Below are 16,025 nucleotides of genomic sequence, written 5' to 3' on the forward strand. Positions count from 1 at the left end.
TAGCATTGAACAGATAAATTTAGATAGAATAATAAATGAACTATACATTAAATTAATAAGTATAAGATAAGTTAATGAAATTAATAAGAAATATTTTAATTTATTCTTTATTTATTTATTGTCTATTTAATTCTACGAAGATTAACAAATGCTAATTGCTATTAATGTTGATTAAGTTGATTAAGAATTTTTATATTATAAATAAAAATATTTTATATCTCATTTAAATTATCTAGTTGCTTATAATTTAGAATTTTACTTGTTATATTTATTACAATTTTTTTTATACTGCATTATAATTAAATCTTTATTCTATTAATCTCATTATATTTTCTAAAACGAAAATAAATTATATTGACTTGGAAAAAATTTTTGTAAGTATTTTCTATAATTTATACATATCTATATTACTACAATGATCTACATAGCTAAGTAAAAACTTAACTGTTTATCCTAAAAATATATTAATTTAATTACACGTTTTATATTCCATGTTTAACTTTTAAAAGTTAGATTTTCTACAATAATTGGCCTGTTTCCTCTTAATATTTAGTGGAATAGGAGTTCTGGCAACGGTCAAAGTACATTAGTGGCACGCGACTATTGTAAACCGGACGGTTAGACCTCGAAAAGAGATACACTATGTTTCGTGTATAACACTCAATGTGTACAGCCAGTTACAAATAAGACACGGAAAGAACAAACAACGGCATGCAGCTTGAAATAACAGTAACCCGTCACACTCGATGCTTTTTCGACTGCGAGCGAGGACATCGCCTTTTCCTCGTTTGCTTTTTGTCGACGAACGTGATCAAAAGAGAAAGCAATTCTTTTTCTAGAGAGTTGTCCGAGAGTTCCTTGCATCTGATATTTCGGGCCACGAGGACCGCTAATTTCTTCTTCGAATAATTTCTCGAACGAAAAATTTCTATAATTCTCATTCAGATTAATCAAGTTATTCAAGAGAATAACTTGTAATTTGAAATTAATTTTTGCTAATATGAACTTATTCATATGATACGAAATATTCTTTCAAATAAAGTTTTAACTTGTTTGGATTAACTGTATTCAAAAAATTTGAAACCATTTTGCCAATATGAATCGAACGTAACGAAATGTTTTATATTTTTATCATTTACGAATTTATATTATATTGTTTATAAATTTCAAGAAACATGCGCTATTGAAAAGTAATAATAAAAATGAAATAGAAGTAGAGCAATGAAAAATTTTAAAATTTTTAGAGACTTTTGAGAAATTTTGTATTTCGTATACTGAAATGTATATCGTTAATCAAAATGTGGGAGATGAAAGTACATGATTTAATAATTTATTAAAAATTTCTCTCATTGTTATAGACATTCCAACATACATCTTCGATTGCTATTTTAGATATCTATTGATATCCAATTACATTATTTGAATTTAAACAAGTTTCAAAAATTCGCTTAAAACTTTTAATAATATAAAAAAATTTTTTTATTTTATTTTTTCTAATTTTATATTAGTTTTTATTTAAAAAATCTTTGATAACTCATTTTGCCCACAATATAAATTATGCTGTTAACGAAATAATATCACGATTAAACTACAAGAGCAAATAAATTAGTCTGTCAGAAGGCCAAACTAGTAACAGTACCTGCGATTATTTCGAGCAGAGGTTAACTATTCACTGGTTAATTATGTGTTACAGATTTAAAGTTTCCAAAACCATGAAATTATTTCAGTATAAACGAAAAGATAATGTCATGTAAAATATATAAAATAATACGTAATAACCTTGTTGTTTAATTAATCTTGAACTCATATAGATTTTGAAGTTCTATAAAAAAAAATAATTTCCATACGATTATTTCATCGTATTAATTAGATTTGATAATAGATAAATATATGTTAGAGTATATTAAATAGTCATCGTTTTTAATAAATTGCTAAAATCTGAATAAGCAAATTTTTTGAAGTACTATTCAAATTATTATTATAAATTTTTGCGACTTTTTCAATAATTTAGCATTTTCAACATCACCAATTTCAAAATTATTCACTTATGCATTGTATTTTATTTTCAAATCATTCATTCAAAATATTATACTATAAAATTAAAATAATCAATATATGTTCTTTAAAGATTTTGAGTTGCTCTTTTATTTAAAATAAACTAAATCTAATATAATCAAATCCTATCGTAATCAATCAACATCTATCTCTCAATCAACGCCTTAATAGAATAATAACAGATGTCTGCCACGTGCATTATGCAAAATATAAATATACTTCTTTAGTCCACAAATCAAAATACACGTTTGATCGATTCATTCGCAAGCTTGACGATTAAATTTTTAATCGACTCCTCGATGAATCGTTTGAAAGAAGTGCCAATCTCGAGTCGATCAAGGTCAGCGACATCCGGAACGCTCTAGTTAATTAATGGTGCCAGTTAATTACGAACCATTGCCATTGGTCTTGGGTCATCGGCAGTAAAGAATGCATTGTATAATCACCTGTTTCCAGCCAATAAAGCAATCTATCTTCTATATAAAAGATCCTTTTAATATTTATCGTTCGAAAGAAAATACCCTTAAAATCTAAGGTTCCCAATTTTTTTCGCAATAATGTTTCTTCCTGTTCCTGAAATAATAGATGAACGATGAATTGGAATATTTTGCTTTGAATATTTGAATATTTATTATTTATAATCTATGCACGTACACGATAAAAATAGTAAAGTTTCTTTTTGGCACTCTAGAGATGCCATTTTAATAAATTAATTTTTTTATAAATGCATAAATATTTTTGTAACAAAGATATTTAGTTTCTGTATATTAAACATTTCGCAAAAGTTTCAAGCTAGAAATAAGTAAAAAGTATAAGATACAAAATTTAAACTTCTAATATTTCAGACATTCGATATTCTCTTCATAAAATTTTTAATAACACGAGTATGCAATATGCAAATTATGTGGATGAATATGCATGATTTTTATTTAAAAATAATAGAATAATTATTAAAGAATTATTTTTTATTTTTCAGAAATATAAAAACAGTCCTTCTTCTATCTATTGCTTCAAATTAAGTCATGCATTATTTAGCATCCACAATCATTTGACATTAATTTCTATAAATTCAATTGGAAAAAAAATATGAATTAAAAGGATTAGATTTGATTTAATTTTATCACAGTTTATCTCGTTCAGCATACTTGAAGTCCATTTCGAGCTGACCATTTCCAAGAATTAGTACGTATAACAACGAACGCTTTTTATTACTGTACTTGAATTCAAATAACATTCCACTAAATTAACCAAGATTTTCAATTACTTCAATTCAAACCGCTTGAATACAAGTAATTCGACTAATCTGAACGAGGCTTATCACATTAAGCGCATTCTCATCATGTTCTTCCAATATAATAAGGGAAAGTAGGAAATACACAGTAAATATAACAAATTCGGAGTGAACAACATGGAGAAAATGCTTTCTTCTTGGCGCGAAAATGGCATTCTGTCGATAAACGGAGCGTGAGTACTATACGTTTGCCAAAAGCAAATATCAAGATGGAAAGTAACTAAAGTCCCTATGAGACTTGGCTCGCGAGAACGAGCGTGTTTCGCGTGCAACGAGTGTCAAATCGAACAGAGATGCATGGAAACCATCAAGGCTCGCGCTCATTGGTCGCCTGTATATTGATTTTCAGCAAGAAAACGGTGAACCGAACTACCCTCAAAAGAGAGTAAACCTTTTGTGTTGTGCGCGTGCTTTCTCAACCATAAAATCAACCTCGCCTTCGATACTGGCGAATATCCGTTTAAAACTCGGTACGTAATCGTTAGGAAACGTTTACAAGCAAAAATTCATATACGAATCATTAAGATGCTGTAAAGTTACTAAATGATCGTGAAAAGATCAAATTTTTTATAATAATATCGGTAAAATATGCGTAATTTTAAACACTCGTCAATTTGAATAGATAGTGATGGGAACGAATATAAGAAGATTCGAACAAGATAAAATACAAATCCTTTACGAGTATCATGAAAAAAAGGAGCGATACTTTTAAATGGAATCATTATTAAATAAACTAATAAATATTACTTTTTAATAATAAATATTTGATTCTTCGAAATAAATTTTTTATATTTGATTTAGATTTAATTGAATTGATTTCTTTCAGATTTAATTTGGATTTATAAGCATATAATTTGATCCTATCATTAGAAATTATTCCGAGAATCAATTCGATAAATTCTGCGAGCGTTAACCAGTTTTTTTTTCCAGTACTTTTTAAATAGGAATCTTGATAACGACGTCGTTTCGTTCTGCTTTGCATCTTTATGATCAATAAAAAAAACGTTCGTCTGGTATCGAGAGAGTCGTTCTCGAACGAGGACCGAGGACCATGAACTCTTCGAAGAAATTTACAATACCAATTATAATGATTTTTTTGAGGAAAGAAAAAAATCAGTCGACAATGTCGCGGACAGGCCGTTACTTTCGACTAGAATATAGTGAAACAATGCGGCTCTTATCGTACACGAGAAAGGAAACCGTTTATCGCAGCGGACAATAGAAAGAGGAAGCCAGACTTGTATGTATTACGCGTTACATTTTACGTCCCACATGCATACCGAGTCTTGTAACGCGTTTGAAATGCGGTTGCATGTACAGGGTGTTAATACATTTGTGTCTTGGAGGATTGAATATCTTAGAAATCAAAACAAATGCAAAAGTTGATGTATAAAGAGATATATAGATTGAGATTTATTTATTGAGTGAGTAAAGTTTGCATTAAATGAAATGGAAATAGAAGCAGAAACTGTTTCATTTAATTATATCATATTTTGTTAAAAATAAAAAATTAAAATATATTTTTTTTTATTGGTAATAATTGGTAAATAATTTGTTTATAATCCCACAAACAATTTTCGATTATTTTTCAAAAATATATATTGTTTTAATACATACCTGATATATAATTAAACAATTATTATTAATTAAGGAAAAAATTTTCACTTATGATAAAATGCAATTCGATATTAATTCAAATTTCAAAATGGTTAAAAACTATATAAATATTTCGAAAAAATAATTTGGTGAAGATGCAATGCCATGCGATAAATTATTTTCACTAGTTTCACGGATGTGTCGTTTAACTCGGGATGGTCGATCGTTCGAAGATAATTTCCGTACACGAGGGAGACATAAAATTTAACGCGAACCTTGGTACACGATGAACCGTTGAGAGAACTAAGGGTGAAAATGCAGACAGACTCGTAACGTTGAAGCTTTTTCTGTGCTTTGGAGAGTCAGTCAGGTCGTACGATAAACGACGTAAAAGCATGGAGAAATTTATTATCGCGACGCCTTATGAACACCCGCGTATTTCACCACATCAAATAGATGCATAAACTTGCTCCACACATAAAGCCTTTTTCACATGACGATATAAGTACACTTGCACTCGTCACATTCGTACGATGGATATCGACATGTATCTAGCTCGATAATCGATATAAAATTCAATAGGATGCTGTAGATGGCGCTTTATGGTATATGCATATGCGAGTTGTCATCCATTGTTACAAAAATATGGAAATTTTGACTAATTGAATTCTAATCTCTAATTCCTAAAATAATTTTAAGCAACATTTTCTTCTGCAGAAACTTTCATTTCGATTTTATTAACAAAAATTATTATCTAGTAACAAAAAATATTGACCAATCACAGAGCACATAGCAAGTTTTAGGCAGGTATTCAATGCTACTATGGCTTGATGCCTACAAGCTCTGTGATTGGTCAGAGAGTTTTTGTTAGTAACTTGTAAAACGAAAGATTTTGCAAAGGAAAATGTCAATCTTATTGAGCTTGTATGTACATAGATTATTAATATTTATTATACAATTGTATTTTATTGATTTTTTGTGAAAGAAGCTAAATATCTGTTATGTATAGATATTTTATACTGACAAAATTAAACGGCCCATAAAGTATACATCGCAGATTCAAAAAAGAGTCAAGTAAGCGAATTTCTTTGATTTTATTTGCACGATTATCGATGTGATTTAAACTTATTGTTTAGTAATAGTATTTTTCATGAATCAGAATAATTCGAGCAAGATTGAGGAAGAGATTTAAAATAACCTAAGAGAAAGTACTAACAATTGAAATATTTTTATATGGCAATAGTTTTCAATCCTTTGTCATAACATATTGTTATAAAAGATCTGTAAAAATATTTTTCAAGACAAATATTTATCATTCAACAAAATCAATATCTTTATCATTCTTAATAATTTGGATCAATTGAATTTCACAATTGTAAGTATAATTGTACTTAACCTAACCTAACTATTCTAAAATTTAGAAAATTGAAAATTGATTTTCTTTTTTCTATATATTTATATATTATATTTATATCATTATTATTAAAATATAAATATATATATTTTACAATCATATATCAAAAATTTTGAATATCCAAGAGAATTTTAATATTCGGTTTAGATTATTACTTAGATTATTATATATTTAGATTTTCAAAGATTAGATCTTTAAGAATTAAAGATGACTCTTAAGTTTTGTTCGTATAGATGTAACGATCGATAAGCATTAACGATAAGGTTTCGAAGAACGAGGAAGTCGATGCATCGTTATAAGCCTCATTCTTCATGATATATCTTATTCGCGATGAGAACGATTAATGTGAATTTTTCGAAGATTACACCGGTATTCACTGTCGATTCGACGGATTGCATTGGATACCGTTGGTGTATAAACAGTCGCATACACTAATACATACATACATACATACATACACATTTGAAGCAAATTGCTCGCGTCCACCAGTGTTTACATTATTTCTTCATTTACATACGCGCCGGGCGACCTATTCAATGACGATGCACATAGGATACATTCCTTGAAAAGAGCTTACAAAGCAATGGCGTATTTATGAGGCAACACAGGTTGAATTTATTACCGTACAGAGAGAGTGTTCAACTGGACAACGTTAGAAATATTTCCGTTGTTTCTTGTTTTATAATAAGAAATCTTTAGTAGATGTTACTTATATTGTAAAGATATATATATTTTTTATTTTTTGAATCGAACATAATTTTCGTTTTAAATCATCTCTAATTAATAGTTTAAATAAATCTAATTTAAATAATCTTCCAAAATAATGATTTTGGATAAAAAACATCATATACTGAAAGTAAATTAAACATTTTTCAAAAAATTGCGATTAAAAAACTTTGAAAAATTTTTTGTTCCAGAATTAATCAAGTGCCAATTAAAAAGAATTGAAAATTTATTTCACAATTACAGTGATATATTAATAAAAAATATTTATTTAAAATATGGTAAGTGAATTTATTAATTAAAATAATAATTCTTTAAAATATTTTAGAAATAATTGTTTGAAATAATATTTTATACTTGTAAACTTTTATTTAACAAAGAAAAATCAAATAATTATGTTAAATAATACTTAAATTGCTGAAAAAATAAATTACTATCATTAATCATCAAAGATAGTTGAAAAAATATTTCTACGTATATAAATATATTTACTTTTTATTTCAGATTTTTATCTGGCAGCAGATGAAACGGCATATGTGAAGCTCTTTTCGATAAAGTATTAACGGTTCGTAGATGCAATTAACCACTGATTTTTCCATAATGAACTAAAATTAGAAATTCAAATTGATCTTTTTTCTTCTTGCTGCCAACCGAGGTAGAAAAAAAATTTTGCATCGTTTCCACCGTTTACCACCACGAATTACGATTGATTCTTATATTTTTTTTTCCATTAATAGCTGCTGCAACCGTATTACAATCAAGTCGGGCAGAATTGCTGGTCAATTTTCTCCGGAATGGAATGATTTCGTAATCATTGCGGAAGGTGATGGCAGTCTAGGGTCGACGACCACGATATTCACGTGAGATGATCGTTAGACGTGCATAGGAGCATTTGTGTCGAAAAATGAATCAAATTTATCGTATAATTGAAATAAATTAACTCTAAATTAATCTTTTTATATTCAATGTTACGAATATAGAATATGATACTTTATTTAGTTATTAAATGTATTTCTCTTTGGCGAAACATATTTCTTTGTTCTATGTTACATCTTCTTTACGAAGACATAAAGATATATTTTTATCATTATATAATAATTAATAAAAAAAAATTGTTGGAAATTATTCAGAAAGAGAAATCCAATATTGATTTTAACGAAAATATATCGCAAAGAACATTATTTTGAGAAAGAAAGAATTTGATTCTAAAAGGATTAAAATATTTCATCTAACATTTTGAAATGTCTAAGAAAAGTGAAGTTTTATGATTTTTATGATTTTCATTGTGATATCTCTGTTTAATAGCCTATATTTTCAATTATATTTCTTAATTTAAAACAAAGTATACGTACACATTGTAATTATTAAACTTTTAATTTTTCCTTTTAAAGCATATTTCTAGCTATTCTAATTTTTACAATAATCTTTTATAAAAAAAAATATTTTTTGAAATTTAAAACTTATACATATCGTTTCACATTATTTATGAAATTTAAAATTCGATGCTATATAATGATTCGATCTAATACAAAGGGGACCGTGTAAACAAAATTTCCAAATTGTCGACCTATTTTTGACCAAGAAGATATTTATATTACAGACGAGTATCGCTGACGAGTATCAACAAATCGACGATAATACTGATATTGCGAATTCGAGATTCGCTGATTCAGCGAATAAAGGTGCACGGTTACGATCGTGTGGCATCGTTTTTAAACGCAATACGATTCTTTACAGAAAAACAATAGCTTGTTTGCTTTTTCCCTCCCCGCTCGATTATGCAACGTGATTCTGCTATCGCGATGGCGATCCATTATCATTGTAAAGCTTCCAAGAATTTGTCGCTATAATTGTTCTTCAAATTGAAGTTTTAATCCTCTCTCTTGTTTTGCTCTTCCATTGCATGGAACGTTTACTGTTTCGACGACGTTTAAAATACACGCTGCTTGCAGCGAAGATTCGGCAGTGTGTTTGATAAGCGGGTTTATCAGTACAATTTTTAAATATTACGCTTGTTGTGATTTAGATAACCGCCGAGACGCGCAATATGTAAATCTTTCTTCACGCGGAACTCGTTCTTTTGCATAACAATTCATGATCCACGTGTGATACGTATATCTGGATCACGAGATATTCGACGCAGTATCTAATTTAATATAATATTATCCTTGTTCAATATATTCATTGCAGATGACGCGAACGTACGCGTAAGAATTTTCTACCTTACGATCGTGTCATAAATTTTCTTCCAAGAAAAGTAAAAGAGTTTTGAGAAACATTCAGTTTTCTATTTGCATACGAATTCAGTACGAGTTGTCATTAATGTATATATATATATGGGATAGCTTGGGGGGAGGAGGAGGGGTGGATTCTAGAGAATAAAAGAAACATAAAAGTTTACTTATTAAATTATAAACAATCTGAAGTTTCTGTCATATTATCGTGCATGCTATCATTTATTTCTACGTATATTTCGTCGGCCATTTTGATTCAAAGAAAATGACAGATCGATCGAAAATATGTACGAGGAAATTGGGAATGGCGATTTTAAATTTTAAACGAAGAAATCTTCATCTAAATGCTTTTATAATTACAGGTAATTTTCGTTATTAAATTGTCCATTAATTTCGAAAATATATAATTAATTTGGAAAAATCGTGAAATTAAATTTTATTATATCCTGTATCATAGAATTGCGATTTACAAATCATTGTGTGAAAGAGACTTAAATAGTTACCGCTTCAGAGTTATATACAGTGGTGCTTGATTAAATTTTAATGAAAACTGCATTGTTTTTTAATGATCCATCCCCACTTTCGCGAACCTCAATGCCTGTTCACAGTAGATAAGGAAGAATAGATGTAACTAGAGGAAATAGAATATACACAGTGTACATGTACATGTCAAGAACGGCATTTCAGAGATGCTGCAAGAGGAAAAAATAATTATAGAGATAAAGAAAATTAAATTTTCTATTATTTTCCTTGTATTTTTATAGAGTCAATAGAGTATGATGAAAATCAAGTTAATATTATTGATATTAGAATTAATATGAATATATTAATATATTATTTTGAGTGCAAGAATCTCAACAATTGTATTTAACATATGAAATTTTACTTATATGATTATTTTTCTTTCTTGCAATATCTTTTTATAAGGCCAGATTTTTGAAATAGATAATTATATTTAAATATTTTCACTTTTTTAATTAATACAAGATATTACAAATTAAACTTTTCTTTGGAATAATATTTATAATTCAATCTTTTGGGCACATATTTTATTGCTCTCACAGAAAATGCGACGCTTAGATATAAATAAAAACTAGACAATATCCTAGAGATATTGAGAAAGACTTTTTGTAGTTCCTTCAAAAGTTCATAATGTGATAAATATCTTTGTCCAATTTAAATAACTTAGATTGCCAATATCAACACTATTTTAAAATGAATATTTCATTGAACTTCTTAACTTCAACATTATCGTGCCACAATATATCAGAATCAAACAAAAATCTTCTCTTTTCAAATATAAAAACTAAAACACGATCCTTATTTTATATTTCATCCAGAGAGAAAATGAACGTTCTATTCCCATCTAATTCATATGAAAATTTATTAAATTTAATCATCGAACGAGCAGATAGCTGAAGATTCAAATAGCATCTTGATTGCAGAAAATATTTCAATTTCAAAACTTTCTTCAATTCTACCAATCTACTAACGTAATAAATTCTTCAAAAAAAAAAAAAAAATATATATATCATCTAATTTGCCAACAATCACACCGTGAAGAGGATTTCACGTGGAAGATCGATGAGCACGATGTCGCGATGCACAAAGAGACGAAGAAAAAAAAATAAAAGACCAGCGACCGAGTGTACACACGATCGTGATTATTCGCATTATCAGATGGTGCACGCGTAATGGTTTTACACGGTGGAGCGGTCGGTCATTACCTTTCACGGATCGCTATTTAATAAAAGAAGCATGAGTAACGGTGATGTTGATCCGCCATTTCTCGCAGAACCAGTTGCCACACCATTAAGAATCAAGCGATGATATTCCCTTTTATCAATGTCCCGCTTTATTAAACGGTTAATTAATTAATTAATAAATGGAGGATCGGATTAATGGCGAACAAGCGTAGCAAGAGCCTTCTTCTTGAAATTTATCGGTGCATTTATTCGTTCTAAAATGTGGAATATATATATATATATATACATACGATCTGTTCCGTGCGAGCACAGTGGCGATGGTTTATAAGAAATGACACGTAGCGAAGAAGAAATTTTTTAGTATTCGAATGCGTAGTTCTTGAAAAGTTGCTTTAATATTTTGTACACGTTCGAAATGATATTCGATGAATTGTAGTATTTGAGATGATTATTTAGATAGTAATTGAAAATAATTTTAACAAGTATCCGCGGCTGTAGTAGGAAAAAAATATCATCACAATGTATTACTTGTATCTTCTATTTGTAAGATATAATGTGTCACAATTTCCGTTTTCTTTTACCAAATCTAAAGTGAAGAAATAACAAAGCATTTGATATTATTATCATCGAATCATTATCTACGTTTTCAACTAGTGAAAACAATGGTTCAAAATTCAAAACTATTATTAAGCTATTTCTTATTTCAATTTCAAAATTTGATGATGAGTAATAATATTCAAAATAGATTGAATCTAATTTTTGCAGTGGGATTAATAATCTCATATTTAGTCGATTTTCTCTCAATTAATATAAGAAAAACGATAACTTTAAAATCCACTCAAAATTATTTTAAGATAGAGTTATATTATATTTTCATATCAATTAAATATTCTTATTAACGTTTTAAATACTTTCGATCCATATCAAATTTTTACACAACTTTCGTCAATAAGCCCAGCGAAGCTATAATTTTAGATTGTACTTAAAGTGTCACGCTTTATCACTGTTATCAACTCTTGTAAATCAACTCTTGTTGAATGAACGTATACATGTACACATAAATACACAAGTTAAATCATAGCGGAATATTAATTTTTCTTTACCTCGAATATATATATATATATATATATATATATATATATATATATATATATATACACACGTATGTTGAATTTGATGGATTCTCTCACGTGTTTACCTATTACGCAAAACAAGAAAAAACTTTATTCCCGCGGTTGCGTTATTGTTTGCGCGTCTTCGATTTCAGGAGAGAAATTTCCACCATTGCTGAAATATTCGACCAGGGAACAGGGTCAGTTCACACGAACCTCTTTTCTTTGTATTATTTTTCTCTATCGAGTCGCACACGTGCAACGCCGTGTATTTGGACGGCTTTTGCCATCGTTAAAAATACGTAAAATGTGAAATACTCCGCGGGGGCTTTATTGTCATCAGACGGCATTGAATAGTGCGAATGCTATCACCGTACCACGTATAATAAATCTTTATACGCGATATTTAATCATTGCCGCTCATTTGTCGCGAAGTATATATATTTCTCGGATTATAAGATAATAATTATGGAATAAAATGGATGATTTACTATATTAAAATCATTTTCCAATCATTAATTTAATTTATACGTAAAATAATATCAACACGAAAGTAAAAGTAATTATGCAAATCTCCAATAATAAAAAAAAAATCCAGGATAATAAAAACTAATATATTTATGGAACATCTTTCGATTTCCAAAGACCAATCATAAAAATGTAATTTCACTTTATCTCTGTCACGCCATTATCCAACGCAAATTCAAATAGTTTATAACTTAATAAATAAGCCTCGCGACCGACATTTTTATATATCAATTTTCTTTTTTATTTGTTTGCATTTCGCTGTTTAAAAGCTGCCTCAAAAATATACTACCATCTCGTACAATAAAGATAATAAACCTTTAATCAGATCGACTGTCCAAATACTTATGCAAGATAATGTGCTACCTCAGGTCGTATGATTTCGCGTGCGAGGCTTCTGGTAATAAAATTGATTATTTGCGAGGTGAAACTGTATACACGATACGCAAGCCAGAAGCAAAGTGGATCGTAAAGAACAAATTATCTGCGGCAACATGGTGCCGGTGTTCAAAAGACGAGGAGAATTTCGCGCTCGAAAGTTCTTTCTTTCGCGTTTCTTCTCGGTTTTTCGCGGCGCATCGAATCGGAAAATCAACCAATTTTCTTATCCGCCGTGATGCAATTCGTCTTTGAAGAAAATCTTCCGTGAAACGCGTTTGGAAGAATTACACGAAGAAGAGCGATGGTCTGTTTGACATTAATGCGCGAGAACGTGAAATTGGAGATGATAGTTCTAACACGGTTGCACGAATTTGTGGTTTCGAATTTTTCAGAAATTTTACAAATTTTTATCGCACAAGTACTCAATTTCTAATACATTAACTTTTCTCCACGCGTGTGAGATAAAACGAAAATATCGAATTAATTTCTTTTTTCTTTTATTAATATCCACACAATTATATTTAAAATATAACGAATATAAATATTCTTGCGATCAATTGTATACAATATAAAATATTCTTGATATTTTTACAATTTACAACGTAAGATTCGAAAAACTCGAAATTAACTCCAAAAATCTTTCAAACTTGGCTCATTCGGATTCTCGAAATTCCGACGAATTCCTCGGTATCTAGGTTTCCAGAGAATACTTTCAAGAAGAATTCTCTTCACTCGACATTTTCGAATTCTCGCACACCTCCGGTATTTAGATCAGTTTCGTATGACGAAACTACAGTATTACAGCCGAGAATTGGTATAACGCAAAAAGTTGGTGAGCGTCAAGTGATTAAGCAACGAGCAATTTTAACTATTTTTCCGTCGGGACGAGATGCAAACGGAGTCGAGTAAACGTGTTCCCAGCTAGAATTCTTTTACGTTCAATAAAATGAAAATATGGCGTGAAAGAAATTGCCTTGTGCGTAGAGTCCGGCCAAATCTTCCAGCTAAACGTATATGGAACGGCGAGGAAACGCTTTCGCGTCGTGGAGATAGGCTTTAAGCGATACTTGCTTTTATGCGTACGCGGCTTTGCTTTCGGTCGACGCCGTTTTAAGATAATGCTATTTAAATCGAATTAACTGTGAAACCTTCACAGTTAACTTTCCACACAACGATAATTTTTCCGATTAACGAAGGAAAATGATGAATTTGTACATGTCAATTTTGTTGGAATTTCTTATATTGGAGATATTACTCGAAAAAATATTTTTAATCTAACCTAACCTAACTTGTAATTCTCGATGTATGGTAATTGTAATTTACAATTTCGTAGAATCAACGATCATTCATTTGATGAAATTTGTTACATTTCTCGAGAAATATTTTTAACTTAATCTAATTTAAAATTCTCCATGTACGACAATTTCAAATAAGTAAAAAGAATTATTAATTGTAACTTGCTTTCCACAGATTTCTCTAAAATTTAATATTCTGCCTGTAATAAAAATATTTGAGGTTATATTAAGATAAATATTGAATTCTTTTTATATGTATAACAATTTGAAAATGACATTTGGACAATTTAAAGAAAATATTTCATGAAAAAAGAAATTATTCAACCGTGAGGAATTCAAGTTTAAGATTCTATTGGACAGAACCATAAAGATCTTTTACTGTTTTTAATTATGCATTTCACTTATCTATTATATTTATTTGTATAAATAATAGATAAATAAATATTTTTATCGTTTTCTTCATGAAAAATAGAAACAATTATAACAAATTATAATATTAATAGTTAAAGCTTTAGCTCATACGTGTCGCTGAAATCATTTTTGTTAAGCACTTTTGAAAGCCATTAAAATTATATTAACAATATAAAGAAATAATAAATACTATAAAAAAATCACTTGTTTCCATAATTCCATTATTGTATATAAGAAAAGCCAGAAAGAGAATTCTCGACATTTAATTCTTCAATTAATTTGCACAAATTTACTTTATTATCGATTGATTACATATTTCCATTTAAAAAAGGAGAGAGATTAGAAGAAGATTATATAAAACTATAATAAAAAGACTTGCACTTTCCACTAAGAAATATTATGAAATATAATAATTAAGAACATATACGTAACGTTAAAAATTATTATTATTTTCTGTTACTTTCTATTACGTTTTCTTTATAAGTAAGGAATGTGTATGAAAAGAAATGGATACTTAACATGATTTCAAAAGGGAAATAAAGAATATTTATTGAAAAATATACGTTTTGTTGATTTTTCTTTAAAAGTGGATATTACCTCGTTTTCTCTTATAACGTGTACCGTTTTCAATATACATGACCTGGAAATGACACTTACTCAACTACACTAGCTCGCTTGCTCAATGACTTGACGAGGAAAGTTATGAATTATTCATTGAAAAACAATTAATATTATAAATAATAATATATTTATGTATATACACGTATAAACGATAGAAATTTTTTGTTAAAAATAATTAAATATTAAATGAAAATTGATATCTATTACTATAATTTCCATATATATTATAAAATTATTTGCTATCACAATATATAAAAAGATTGATTTTCCAATGATTTCGAAATGCTTAATTTTCAGCTTGATTGAAAATCCAGATGAAATTATTACAATAGAAAATCAAAGAGTGAAATATTGCAATAAGTATTCTTAATCACTTAAGATCTTAAACAAAATTTTCATGAAAAATATCTCACAAAAATTACAAGATTATTTTTGCAATTATAGAAAATTTCGACAATGATCTACAATTTCTCATATTGTAAAATATTTTATCCCATATGCATTGCAACACTTGCATTATTTTTATGTCGAACTTCTAAAGAATATCTAAACTATATTCAATCAAATATAAATTCTAAAAGTTTAGACTAAAATTTAATTCCAAAAGTTTTTATATCATACACCTATATATCTCGGCAACGAGTCGTATTTCGATTAAAAT

General features: G+C 28.6%; 1 protein-coding gene and 2 long non-coding RNA genes across 3 annotated transcripts in view; 1 reads left to right on the plus strand and 2 right to left on the minus strand.

The window, feature by feature from the left end:
• The window catches only part of LOC107997076 (uncharacterized), a 41,192-nt gene that overhangs the window by 859 nt on the left and 24,308 nt on the right, over nt 1-16,025 (minus strand). The window lies entirely within an intron of this gene.
• LOC114577432 (uncharacterized) lies at nt 100-5,211 on the minus strand. The gene is made up of 2 exons (XR_009829026.1): nt 4,964-5,211; nt 100-2,628 (listed from the first exon to the last, which is right to left on the minus strand). It is a non-coding gene; the product is annotated as an uncharacterized LOC114577432 (long non-coding RNA).
• Nucleotides 5,809-8,204, plus strand: LOC107997080 (uncharacterized). The gene is made up of 5 exons (XR_001765920.3): nt 5,809-6,016; nt 6,102-6,317; nt 7,274-7,360; nt 7,584-7,734; nt 7,817-8,204. It is a non-coding gene; the product is annotated as an uncharacterized LOC107997080 (long non-coding RNA).

Source organism: Apis cerana, linkage group LG3, assembly GCF_029169275.1.
Source record: "Apis cerana isolate GH-2021 linkage group LG3, AcerK_1.0, whole genome shotgun sequence".
Lineage (NCBI taxonomy): Eukaryota > Metazoa > Arthropoda > Insecta > Hymenoptera > Apidae > Apis > Apis cerana.